This window comes from Peromyscus eremicus, chromosome 15 (assembly GCF_949786415.1).
Source record: "Peromyscus eremicus chromosome 15, PerEre_H2_v1, whole genome shotgun sequence".
Classification (NCBI taxonomy): Eukaryota; Metazoa; Chordata; class Mammalia; order Rodentia; family Cricetidae; genus Peromyscus; species Peromyscus eremicus.
Window position 1 is genome coordinate 29,677,871 of NC_081431.1, and position 13,231 is coordinate 29,691,101.

Consider the following 13,231-nt stretch of genomic DNA (forward strand, 5'->3'; position numbering starts at 1 on the left):
CCAGCCGGGTCGCTGCTCTTCCCTCTGCGTTACTGTCCCATTTGTTTCTCTGACTCATCCACTCTGCTCCCTTCCGCCATTTTTAAGGACCCCAGTGACGTCATTGGTCCACCCTGATAGCAATCTCCCTATTTTGAAGCGAGTTGAAGGGTTTCATTTGCAAACTTAGTCTCCCTTTGCAACAAGCCCCAACACAGCCACATTTCCCGGGGATGGAGTGGCACGCATTTGGTGGCGGTAATACTATTCTGCCTCCTATGACCCTTGGTGCCCTGCTGAAGTTGAAGCCACTAGTGTCCTTCCCAGGATTGTTGCAACAGCCTGGGGCTCTGGAGTCCTCACACAGCAGATGGATGTTGAAGGGGCTCCCAGCTCCAGTCTCTTTCTGTAATAGGACACTCGTGTCTGCCTCACAGGGCTGTTGCGAGGGGTAAATGTGTACATGGCACAAAGCAGAAAGTTTCAGATGCTGCAATCGTTCTTTTCTCCCAGCCTCTACCCTCTGCACTCTGTGTGCACTGAAGCCAAAGGGATCTTTCTTAAACACGCACTGATACTGTCCTTTCGTACCAAGCCGTAAGGTGCTCAGAAGTTTGCCCTCTGACCACAGGTCCAGCCCGTCTCTACACTGAGTCACCTTACATGACTTGAGGTCCTGAGTGTTACAGATATTCTGTGTCCCTCTGCATTTGAGTGTTTTTCTTTTGTTTGTATTTCCTTTCCCTTCTGTGACCAACTGACTTCTACACTTTGTTCACATCCCCTTCTCTGATGTCCAGGGCTGGTGGTCACTGACTCACACTACTCTGTCTTCCTCCTGAATGAGCCTCACCAACCAGGTGGCTTCACACTGTGTTGTCTGGAACCCAACACTACCAGGCTCTCAGGAAAGGAGTGTTCGTTGGAGCATCACAATGGGGAGGGACTTCACGTCTGAAGTTTCCTGGTGTCTCCCACATGAGACCTCTAGTCCAGCTTCCCTGGGTCTTTTGCTGTTGGCAGAGTGAGAAGAATCCTGATATTTGGTCCTTTCCTGGTGACGGAGGTGAGCAGTAGGTGGTCATGCTGTGGACTGAGGACTCCGTAGTTCAGGCTGGACAGCAGATTGTCTGCTTTCCAGACCAAATGCCATCACAGGTCCCAGACCCTGCAGGCTTCAGAGAGCCTTGCGGTGCTGGTGAGGGCTGGTGTGGGAGTAAGTCGGCAAGGGGACCCCTGGGCTCTGCAAATCAGAGAAGGCAGACTCTGAGTCTGACCGGTGAGCGACACCACCTGTGCATACCGACAGGACAAGAGCTGGCCACAGATGACCGCCACCATCTAACTGACAAGCATAATCTACAGACCTCCGCCTGGCTACATTTTGTCTACTGGACCAGCAGAAAGGTCTCCATAGGGCAAGCTGCACACGAGGTGTGATATGGCCTCACAGTTCCTTACTGTAGAAATTTGAGGCACCTTGTCCTTTTGTCTGGTCCCTGAACAGGAATAGCTTACTTCTATGATTCCATCTCCCCAGAAATATGGTAGGTAGCAATGTATCTAAAACCATTTTGCGTAGAACTAACAGTTTATTTGGGCCAAGTCTATCTCTCCTTGCTGTGTTTGCTGTGGGCGTTTTATTGCTTGCTCCTCCAAATAGAGGGAAAAGCAAAATTAACTTGGGATTCTAAAGATTTTTTAGAAGCCATTTAAACTGGATTCCCAATTTGCAGAAGGATTAATATTAAAAATGTAATTTTTCAATCTGAGTGTTGGAACTTACCAGGAACATTTCCACATAAAATGGTGTACTTACTAATAATTAGCTACCCAGCTGAAGTATAACTCAAAATACAACTAAAATAATGTGCATTTAAAATAGTTTATGGTCACAAGGGTATGAGGCCAGAGATTAAACAAAAGAAGACAGAAAGAAATTAAATTAAACCATGTTTATTTTGAGTGAAAGTCTTTGAGGAACAACACTTTTAATTAAAAAGGGATAAGAGGCATATGAAAACTCTGAAGAGGATTTCTCAGCAATTTTCAGGGATTTACTGGTTCTTTGCAAACCTTATTTTTACTCAAAAGTCTATAAATTTCCTTTTTTTTTTTTTGTTGCTCTTTGACAGGCTATGAAAACAGATTTTATGTTGTTTTTGGAAGGGAAAGAGGATTGAGGAAATTCCTGTTGTAGGCCAGCCTTGGACCCTGTGGGCTTGGAGTATAGCAGGGTGGAAACAGAATTCTTGTCTTTGAGAAAATGTATTTCTTATGGGGGTGGTCAGACCACAAAGCTGTTAAATACCAAGTGGTGATCAGTGCTTTGAAAAAAAAAATCCGAAGCAATAAATTAGCATTTCAATACAATAGTCAAAGTAGTTGTCTTCCAAGGAGTTGCCAACCCATCAGGTCCCTTAAGGAAAGCAGGCAGAGATCAGTGTGGAAACCATCAAAGGACTCACAGGAGCATTGGGAAATTTGAAGGGGAAGCAAGCGGCAGGCGAAGGAGTAGAATGGGGGTGAGGGATGCAGTACAGTGTGAGTCAGTGAGGTAGGACGGCGTTTCAAAGGCCTCTGGGTTTTATTTTTAGGATGATTTCGCTGCATGTGAAATTTTACCTCCCCCAGCTCCCCCCCCCCCCCCCCCCCCAGGGCACTGAAACAGAATTGGGCCCAGGAGAAGAGGAGAATAATGAAAGATGGGTGGAAGTGGTGTGGTTTAAATCTGAAGCGTCTCTCACTGGCTCATATTTTGAGCATTTCTTCTGAACTGGTGGCTTTTGGTGGGGGATGGGGGACTGTGGGGACTTTAGGATGTGGGACCTGCTGGTAGAACAGGGCTCTAAAGGTGAGCCTTCGACGGTTATAGCTTGGGCTCGTCTTCCTCGTCTGCCACGGTGGGAATGGCGGCTGCTTCACGTTTCAGTCACGGGTGGATGGAGAGGCTCCGTTATGTCCCCTTCCCTGTCCATGGTGGACTCCAACACCTGAAACTGTGAACCAAAATCAACCTTCCTGGGGCTCAGCAGGATGGCTCAGTGGGTAAAGATGCCTGGCCCACAAGCCTGACAACCTTGGTTCGATCTTTGGAATTGCGTCAAGGTGAAAGGATAGAGTCGACTCCATAATGTTGTCTTCCCATATCCATGCTCACACACACCACCGACAGTAACAGCAACAGTAACGATGATAATAATCTTTCCTTTCCTCTTAGACTGTTTTTGTCAGGAATTTGACCCAGAGATTTGTCTTCAAAGTCTCCCTAGAGCTGTCAAGCAGACGGGATCAGTATAATCTGTAATATTCAATACTTTTTTCCAGTTCCACCCATTTACCTTCAAATTCCACAGCTTTAATTTTCTTTATAGCTGAGTAAAATTCCAATATGTAAATGTCTCTCATTTTCATTATCCATTCACCAGTTGATGGACAGCTAGGCTGTTTCCATTTCCTGGCTATTATAAGCAGAGCAGTAATAAACATGGGTGTACGCATATTTCTGTGGTAGGTTATATAGTCCTTTAGGGTGTATGTCCAGGGGTTGCTTTTCTGGGTCATATGGTAATTCTTTCAGGGTTTTGATATATGCCCAGGGGTTACTTTGCTGGGTCATATGGTAATTCTATTTTTAGGGTTTTGAGAAACCCTGATTTCTCCAGTGTCTGTACCAGTTCACAGCTCCACCATAGTGAATAGGGCTCCTCGGGGAAATATTTTTGTTGCAACCATGAATAAATATATAGATGCTCAAGAGGTGGATGGTAACCACAGCTATCCTTCTGTGTCCATGGGTTTTGAGTGCATAATGGGAAATATTTTTAAAATTGTGTCTGTACAGAACACACAAAGACCCCTTTCCTTGTCATTATTTCCTAAGCAATGCAATGTAACAATTTTTACATGACATTTGCATTGTGTTAGATGTTAATTTAGGTATTATTTAAGACACACAGAAGGATGAAAATAGTTTATAGGCAAATACTAGTTGATTTTACATAGGGTACATGGACATAATATTCATAAGGGAACTGGAGGTCTTGATACTAATTATCTGTGAATTTTGAGAGAGATCTGTGTGGTGATATTTTATCTGTGTACCCCAATAAAGCTTATCTGAGGATCAGAGGAAAAAGCCAGCCACTGTATTAAACATAGAAATCAGGCACATGCCTTTAATCCTAGCATCTGGGAGGCTGAGATTCATCCAGATCTCTGTGAGTTCAAGGCCACACTGGGAACAGGGCACACGCCTTTCAATTCCAACACTAGTTAACCACAAAGGTCTGGAGGTCTGTACAGACAGATAGGAAGTGACAGAGCTGGGCAGGCAGAAAGAGGAAGTGATGTAGCTGGGCGGAGAGAGGAAGTGAGATGGCAGGGCACAAAAAGGATGTAGGTGTGAGTATACAGGAAGTAGGTCTCTTTGGAGGCTGAGGAGTCGGTAAGGTGAGGTTGGCTGTGGCTCGTCCTATTCCTCTGATCTCTCAGTTTTCACCTCAGTATCTGGCTCTGGGTTTTTTTTTTTTTTAATTAATAAGACCATTTAGTAATTCATCTTACAGATCTGTAGTGAAGGTAGGAGGGATGTATTAGTTATTTTTCTTGTTGCTAGTGATAAAAGATGGAATGCCTGGCAGAAGCAACTGAAGAGAAGAAAGATGTATTTTGGCTCCTGATTTAAGAGGGCATATGGTCCATTATGATGGACAATCACCATGGTGAGGGGGTGAAACTGTTCTTTACACTGTACCTACAGTCAGGAGGCAGAGAGAGGAAGGCAGTGCCCCCTCCATTCATTTTGGGACTGTAGTCCCTGGGCGCTACCAATATTTAGTGTGTGTTTTCCCTTCCCAGTTAAACCTCTTTGGAAATGTCTTCACAGACACACTTAAGATACGTCTCTGAGGTGATGCTAAATTTAGTTAGGTTAACAATGAAGGTTAACCCTCATGTATTTAGATAATCTTCAGCACTGATTGCTAGATGTTGGTGTATCTCACGACAGCTCAGTTACTGTCTAGAGCCAACGCAAGGTCAGAAAGGAACAAAGAAAGATTAAACATTTCCTTAGACCTAGCTATGCTTCGGGATGGAAATTCGTTACTTAAAGAAATAGTGAAAAATAATGTTCCCCAAATAGTGAAAAGTGTGGAAAAATATGTTTTCCATTTAATTTACACTAAGGAACCCTCCCACCATCCATTATCTTTTTACAGGAATGGAGTGAGAGCTAAGGCCTCATGTCTGCTGGGTGAAACTTCCGAGTTCTGAGGCAGTTATCACTGGAATAAGGAGAGAGGGGCCATAAGTGTGTTCCTCTGCAGAGACCCTTGTTCCCTCTTCCCAAACATACACTGCTTCACTATAATACTGAAGCCACTGCATCTGACTTGACCAACTTGACGTGCATCATCATGGACTTCCAGGATCCCTGGGTCATCCTGCAGCCGTAGACCCAACCCCCTTAAGGGTGTCTGTAGGGATCAGTGAACTACCTTCAAGCCACATCTCCTCCTTGCTGTCTACCCCCACATTACCTTTCCCTGGAGCACTTGCTCCATGTAGCCTGGGACTTCCTACTTTGCTCATGTCTGTGTCCCTCAGACAGAGGATAGTGACAGACACTGCCTGATAAATGCGTGTTCAAAGCTTAAACACTGTTCACTGGGAAGAACACAGTTTGCTTGGAGTGGGTCCTTATATGAGAACCAGAATACATGATGTCCAAGAGTTGCTATGGATAAGAAAGTGAAGGATGTCCCTCTGAGCTTCTTGTGAGGTCACATCCTATGAAGTTCTTATTCCAACAGCTGTTAAATGACAAGGTCCACATTATAAATGACAGGGCTTACAGTAGTGCGTGGCAATATTTGGCATTTGTCTTCAAGATTTTCGTCAATGTTTCTTTTTTTATTGTTGGTGTTGTTTTGTTTTTAGGCTGTATTTTTAATTTTTGTTTTGGGGGGAGATCACAAGGGGACGGGGAGATGAATGGTATTAGGATGCATGATGTAAAATCCACAAAGAATCAAAATCAATAAAAAGTTAAGAAAAAAAGATTTTCATTGAAGGACACTTGCCAGACTATAAGAGGGTTACCGTGGTAATTGTACACCCTAATTTCTAAGTGCCTCAGGATATTGCTCCCTTCCTCTCTCAGATGAGGGCTTCATGGCGTAGTCTTTTGCATCATCTCTTTTCCAGGCCACTAATAATTAGCCCAGGGAAGCCGAAGTGACATGAAATGTGGCTTAGTTCCTCCAGCTTATATAAGATCCACATGGCTGCTACCCTCCTTCCCTACATCAGAGGCTGCTTCTGAGTCCAGACTGCAAATGAACCATTTAAGAACTCTCTGCCCGGCGGTGGTGGCTCCCACCTTTAATCCCAGCACTTGGGAGGAAGAGGCAGGCGGATCTCTGAGTTTGAGGCCAGCCTGGTCTACAGCATGAGTTCCAAGCCAGCCAGAGCTACATAGAGAAACCCTGTCCCAAAAAGTCAAAAAAGAAAAGAGAGCAGAAGAAAGGACGGGGGGGGGGGGAGAAAGGAGGGAGGGGAGAGAGAGAGGAGAGAGAGAGAGAGAGAGAGAGAGAGAGAGAGAGAGAGAGAGAGAGAGAGAGGTCTCTTCTTTCACAAGCCTCATAGTCTGTGAGCACCTTGGGGGTGGGGTTGGGCCCTACCCATCCCCGCAGTCCTTCAAAGTAAGTCTCTTTCCCCCTCCCTTCAACACACGGAGAGAGGTGAGTGTGGCTGATTCTGGAGGTGGTTTTAGCAGGGAGAGTGAGATTGGACAGCCTCAGCGGTGTATGCGGCCCCTGCCTGTTAGCAGCTTCCTTCTTGTTTTGTTCCATTCACTTTTGTGTTTCAGCTGATGCACTATGCTTGAGGAGTGTGAAGTCAGAACGTCCGGGTGGATCTCTACAGATCAAAGTTAAAAAGTTGGTTGAGAACCTGCAGGGAGGGCGCTTAAAGGCCATATTTTCTTTCTTTCTTTTTTTTCCCTTCTCCCTCCTGCATTCACAACTTACAGAAAAAGTCTCCATCAGAGTTAGAGGGAAATAGTCTTTTCCTTCTCTCATCTAAACAGGCCATTTCATCTACCTTTTCTTCTTCTGAACAGACCAACCTGAATGTGACATGACGCCCAGGGGCCACACACTTGGGTCTTAGGTTGTGGAACAGAACAATGACTCCCCTGTCTCCTGCTGATGATTTTAAAACAGCTGCTTAGTTTGGGAACACTTGCGTTTTCCCCCTACGAGTTTGACCATTTGATTGCTCCTTGGCATTCCCATAAAGGGACCAAAGAGAGGCAGCCATCAGGCATGTCAACATGGCTGCAGCTGGGCAGTGTGCAGAAAGCACGTGCTGGAGGAAGGGGAGGCTGCAATGAGTGGCTAGGAAAATCACTTGAGCACAGCTCTCATTAAGTTAGCTGCAGAGTTCTGTTCTATTGGCTGAGCGAACCCTGAACAAGCATCTGTTCAGATCAGATTCTGTTGAGTGGGACAGGACGCTGTTACTGTGGCTGTGGGAATCATCAAGGCGTCTCATCTGGTTCGGACATGAAATAGCACTCAGGCTCCTGCACTTCATCACTTGGCTCTCAGTCGGTGATGTGGTTTGAGAGGATGGAGATCTCCTGTAGCTAGAGTTTTCCTGCCTGGCCCACAGTCAGAACAAATCTCTCTTACCCCCTAGTCCTACAGCCACTCAGACCCAACCAAGTAAACACACAGAGACTTATATTGCTTTCAAACTGTATGACCGTGGCAGGCTTCTTATATCTTAAATCAATCCATTTCTATTTATCTATAAGTTGCCACGTGGCTCGTGGCTTACCGGTATCTTAACTTCTCATGGCGGTGTCTGGCGGCGTCTCTCTGACTCAGCCTTCTTGTTCCCAGAATTCTCCTCTCTGCTTGTCCCGCCTATACTTCCTGCCTGGCTACTGGCCAATCAGCACTTTATTTACACAGAGCCGATATCCACAGCAATCTCCAGGAAGCAGGGCTTGGCTGGAGGAAGTAAGTTGCCGAGAGGTGAGCTTTGAAGGCTAGGACCTGCTTCCAGCCCTAGACTCTCTCTTCTCAGCCGCTGAGAGGTGGTCAAGCTGCTCCCTGCCCCCATTGCGGTGGAGCTGCCCTGCTACATGTCCTCCCCACCAAGATGGACTCAAACCAGGAGGCAAAGCAAATCTTTCTTCCCCTGGGTTGCTTCTTACTAGATATTCGTTCATTCACCTCAATAGGACAAGGGACCGATACGGCATTCTTATTTTTCAATTATAGCCTCCAAAATGGGTACAAGCATCCTTTATGGAAGAAAATCTGCTGTGGTATAGGAGTAAAAACTGGAATTTCTAGGTCTATGAATAATAAATAAATTGATGCTAAAAATATTTGCTGTACATATGGATAATTATTTACACATAAAATTTACAAGTGAATATACCTTGGGGCACATGATCAGAACTTTTACTCATGGGTGGATGATCAAAAAAGTTTAAGGATAGTGATATAAATTTTCAGTAGTAGCAAATTCTTCTTGGTTATTGAAAATGTCTGAATTACATAGTCTTCAACATAAGAAGTATCTGAATTACATAGTCTTCAACATAAAATAGTTATATTAGATAACTATTATAGGAACAAAAATTTAAAGTCACAATTGAGGGTTTCTTATCCCAGAAATATTACCTTGAAGCTCATGTCAAGGTAAGGTGTCAAGACAGACATTGTAAAATGTCATAAAAGGGGTAAATAAAATTGCATGGAATCATGATTTCAATATGTAGAATGACAGAAGAGTTTCTCAGATGGTGTAATAAAATAGTCCACGAGGAGAGGCTTCATGATCATGAGTGGATGGCGGAGGTTGGCAAGTGGTCCATTAGGGGAAGGCTTCAGATCATGGTGGTAGAGGTTGGCAAAGTGGTCCATGTGGGGGTGGAGGATGGGGCTTTGGGATACAGATAATAGACGTTGTCAAAGTGGTCCATGACGGGGAGGCTTTGGGATCATATATAGATGGCAGAGGTGTCTTTTGCAGGGAACATTTAATTACTGGGACTTCAGTGTCCTCTCTGTATTGTGTCAATGATGGCATGACAGCTGTCGGCAAAGTCTATGAGCCCCCCTTTGTCTCTGCCTTTTCTCTTGCCAATTTTTGCTCTTCACCCAGTAATTGGAAGACGCATTTGTGCCCCCTTGGAGTATCTTCTAGGTTGTACTTAAGAGACAAAGCCAAATATATCACAAACATTGTTAGCAGACTGAGAGTGGAATGGGAATGCTAAAACGAGCCAGACACAAAGGCTGCCTTTCCTTTTATCTCCTACTGCAAGTCAGTGAAAGCCACAGCTTGTCTCTCTGGCTGGGAAGTGAAATACTGCAACCCCGTGATGGGAGGCTCCCCTTGACCTGGTCTGCCCCCTTCCTAGGGCCACAATTTGACTTGGGTCTGTGGTCCTCTCGCTCTAGGTTGCTCTCTTCTGCTTTTCTTTTTTCCTTTCTCTCTCTCCCTCCCTCCCTCCCTCCTTGTTTTGTGTGTGGCATGGTCTCTCACCACCATGCATGGCTACCTCTTCTGCAGTTTGAGGATCCTCCAGGGAAAAATTAGAGCGGGGAACTCCTGTACGAGGCGCTGACATGGCAGCTAAGGGGATGCTCAGGTCAAAGGATGGTGGCTCCAGAGGAGGAGAAGAATATGGGGAAGACTACTGGACTCAAACCATCAAGATCAAGGCCAGTTGTTTACAGATGTTCGAGAACTTCCATTGACACCCTCATACAAAGTGATATTGTAAGAGAACACTAATTGGCATTAGGATCTAGGGAATTATGCCTGTTTTTCTGAATTCCACTAATTTGATAGGTACTTTTGACATTTCCCCCCTCCCCTTACTGGAGAGACTCTGCAATATTAAGGAAGTGGCTCCTTTTTTTTTTTTTTTTCTTTTCTTTCTTCAAATTCCATCTCTGGTCCATCAGCCCAAGTTTGCTTTCTGCTTATGAGAAGTCTGTGAGACATAGGGTATTTACCAGCAACTTCCTGTCCTTGCAAGGTCACAAGAAATTCACTGTCTGAAATGGCTTGGAGGCCACAGTTCTGCATAATGACTGCTCTTTTCCCTTCCTTCCCTCTCATCTATTTGTAGCAAGCAAAGATTTATCTAAGATGCTTTTGTGTAGCAAGGGCTTGATAGATTATTTAAGCATGGCTCTTCCTCCTTTCCAAAAAGTTCCCTTAGCCCATGACTTGGAGTTAACCCTTTGTCCCGTCTGTGACTTTGTTCCCCATTGGCTTTCTCATGTCGGCACTGACCATACTGTACTATCATGCCCTTTTGGCTGCAGACTGGTTGTCTTGGGCAAAGAGACTTAAATTGTTTTCCTTATATCCTTTGCCATGTTATTAGACATTCCACTGATACCAATTTAGATGAATGAGTGAATACTGATATGTGCAACTGATATATGCAATCCAGTTCTCATCCACCCTCTGCTCCAGCGAAGCTTCCCGGCCTGATATCCATTTCCCAGGACACCACAATGGGAGGGTGTCATAAGACTTCAGCCAGCCTCCTCCAGAAGGGCAATGAGAAATTGTGCCCATTCTCAGAACAAATACATAATCTAGTCCTGATGAATGTGTGTCTTATCTTTGTGACCCGAAAAAGCCTGATCTCAGGAGTAGGAATGCAGACTTCTGAGGGAAAGTGTGGGTTGAAAACAACAGGGAGGTGGATGAATTCTCCCCCTGTTCACAGCGAGGGCCACATTTCAGAGTAGAGGACAAAGCTCGCCAGAAATAAACACCACATCCCCAGGCTCTGGTGGGCTGTCATCATCCAGACATCTCTGAAGTGCCCCGCTAATCAGTTGGAAAGAGATGATCCCCATTTCAATTGGGTTCAGGGACATCATTTTTTGGAAAGTACTAAGGGAGGTGAAATGAGTGGGCAGAAGAACAGGCTGACAGAATCTCAGGGAGGGAAATTGCTTTCCACTGTGGTTTCTGAGCAGGTGATGGTCAACTGGCAGATAGCCCAGGACCTGCCAGCTACCTCGGAGCGGTGTGCTTGCTGTAGATCCTGTGACAGTTCTCATCCCTCCTCCTTGCTAGCATCCTGTTTTCCACTGCACAAGCCTTTTGCCCAGCCTCACATTTCTTGGTCAGGCCCTGGGGGCTGCGTCTCCCATGCCCTAGCGTACCTTATTCTTCTTGAGATATGTCATCAGAGTAGCTGTGGGTGCATCTCATGTTGGGGTTTCTTGCTCACTTACGGTAGCAGACAACCTCATTTTGAGAGCACTCTAAATATTTCCATTTGTTTGAATTAAGTTTGCTTTCTTGGGGGGCAGAGATAAAGAAGTAAAATCCAAGGATAGTTTAGGCTTCCCAGTGAGGAAGAGTTGGAGTACCACAAGAATTATATTTTGGTCTCTTACCACTTACCCCTAAGGCTCCCCTTTGCCCACCCTGTCCCCACTCCAGGTAGTCCTTTCTTTATGCTGCTGTCACAGCCCTAAGGGTTCAGCCGGTTTTCTTGTCTCTTTTAGACCATGTCCCCTCATAGCTCTTGGTTCTTCTTATACTTAAAAAAAAAATAGAGCTCCATTTTTTAGTAAAAGGGGGACCTGTAGGGTCCTGGCCCCCGTTTTGGGTAATTGTTGCCTTGCTTGCTGACCCTGATCTTGATATCCTCCCTATGCTAATTCCCTGCCGAGTTCCACCCTCCTGAATGCTTAAGGGAAGTTCCTTGTCTGTGTATCCTGCATAATGGGCGTTAACAGCTTAGATGCAAGATTGTAAAACATCGGTAGTGAACTTCTGCCCTCCGGGGTTCTCCCATTGTGCTGTAAGCCTGTATTTAAGACCTCCTCCCTCCTTCAATGAATGACATTTGGCATTAAATCAATCAATAAATCAATAAATAAATAAATAAAAATAAAAAATAAAATGGAGCTCAGAGCAAGTAACAGTTCTCCACAGTCTCACTTTCCTGTCCTCTCGGAGGAAAGTGGTGACATCTCTACTGGCTGTCACTGGAGAGAGATACTGGGACAAAAAATGAATAAGGCTCATAAGAGCTGGTGTTCAATTGGTAACATCCCTTTAGGACACCTGGAGACCCTAGTGGTGCCTGTGCTGGGCTCTTACAGTGGAAGATGAGACCCTCCCAACAGTTTTCTCCAGTATCCCCCCTTATTAACTACAAGCAGAAAGACAACAGTGAGGCAGGGCAGTTGGAACAATAACAAATACCTATTAGGAACCTACCATCATGCTGTTTTACCGAGTCTTTCATTTAAAGCCAAAAAGTAGGTACTATTGATGTCTCATAGTTGTGAATGTGGAAACTGAACTCCATGGAAATTAAGTTTCATGTTAAACACCCTCCAGTCATAATGTGATGCCCCAGAGTTCATGTCTTGTTTCACAACAGTAGTCTTAACTAATATTCACTTCCCAATAGATTCCCTTGAAACTCCAGTGAAAGGTTTGCATTTTTGAGGCTAGGTAAACATCCATGTCACCGTTTATCAGAGTAATGGGCCAGAAAAAGCCCATTTCTTTCTTGTCAATGTAGTCTAACAGGAAATAGTCTGCCTCATTACTTACAAACCTATTCTTAGAACTAAGACCATAAACCTTGACTTGGTACAGGAAATAATGTGGCTTTGCAAGCTCAGGAAACAGTGGCCAGGATAAAATTTGATACTTTTCACACCTTATGAATTAGGAGCTCAAGTGGGAATCCCCAAATATCTTTTCACTGTAAAATATTTTCCTCAACATGATTTTTAGTGGCTATGTGAAGTTCTTCTTGACACAACTTAGTTATATGAGGTCTGGGAAATGAAGGAGTTATCGAAAGCAGAAGAAGTTTTACAAAAGAGAAATTGGGTGCTGGGTGTTTGTTAGTAGCTTTCATGGATTTTCGCATTTGCTTAGAGTTGGCTCTGTTAGGAGGAAATGCATACATCCTGGTTCCTTTTCCAGGCTGTGAGGGGTCTGCCTTCATCCCAGACATCTCCAGTAAGATCATCTATCTCAGTCATACTGTCTTAGAGATCAAATATTCAGATTTCCAGTTCTCAAAGCTGCCTAGAGATAATATAGAAACCTCCTAATCTACCTGTAATTTAGTTCTCCAATCATTAAGTGAAAGTGGAGGAAAGCCTGAGGGCATCCCCGCCTGGATGGCCGTCATGAGGAGAATGTCCAGAACACGATCCTC

At 44.7% G+C, this 13,231-nt stretch overlaps 1 long non-coding RNA gene across 1 annotated transcript in view; it reads left to right on the top strand.

Moving 5' to 3' along the window:
- The first annotated feature begins 907 nt into the window (after nucleotides 1-907).
- Nucleotides 908-13,231, top strand: part of LOC131925476 (uncharacterized) — a 51,402-nt gene continuing 39,078 nt past the window's right edge. Inside the window, exon 1 of the long non-coding RNA XR_009383261.1 lies at nucleotides 908-1,045. This is a non-coding gene — a long non-coding RNA (uncharacterized LOC131925476). The remainder of the gene's footprint in view (nucleotides 1,046-13,231) is intronic.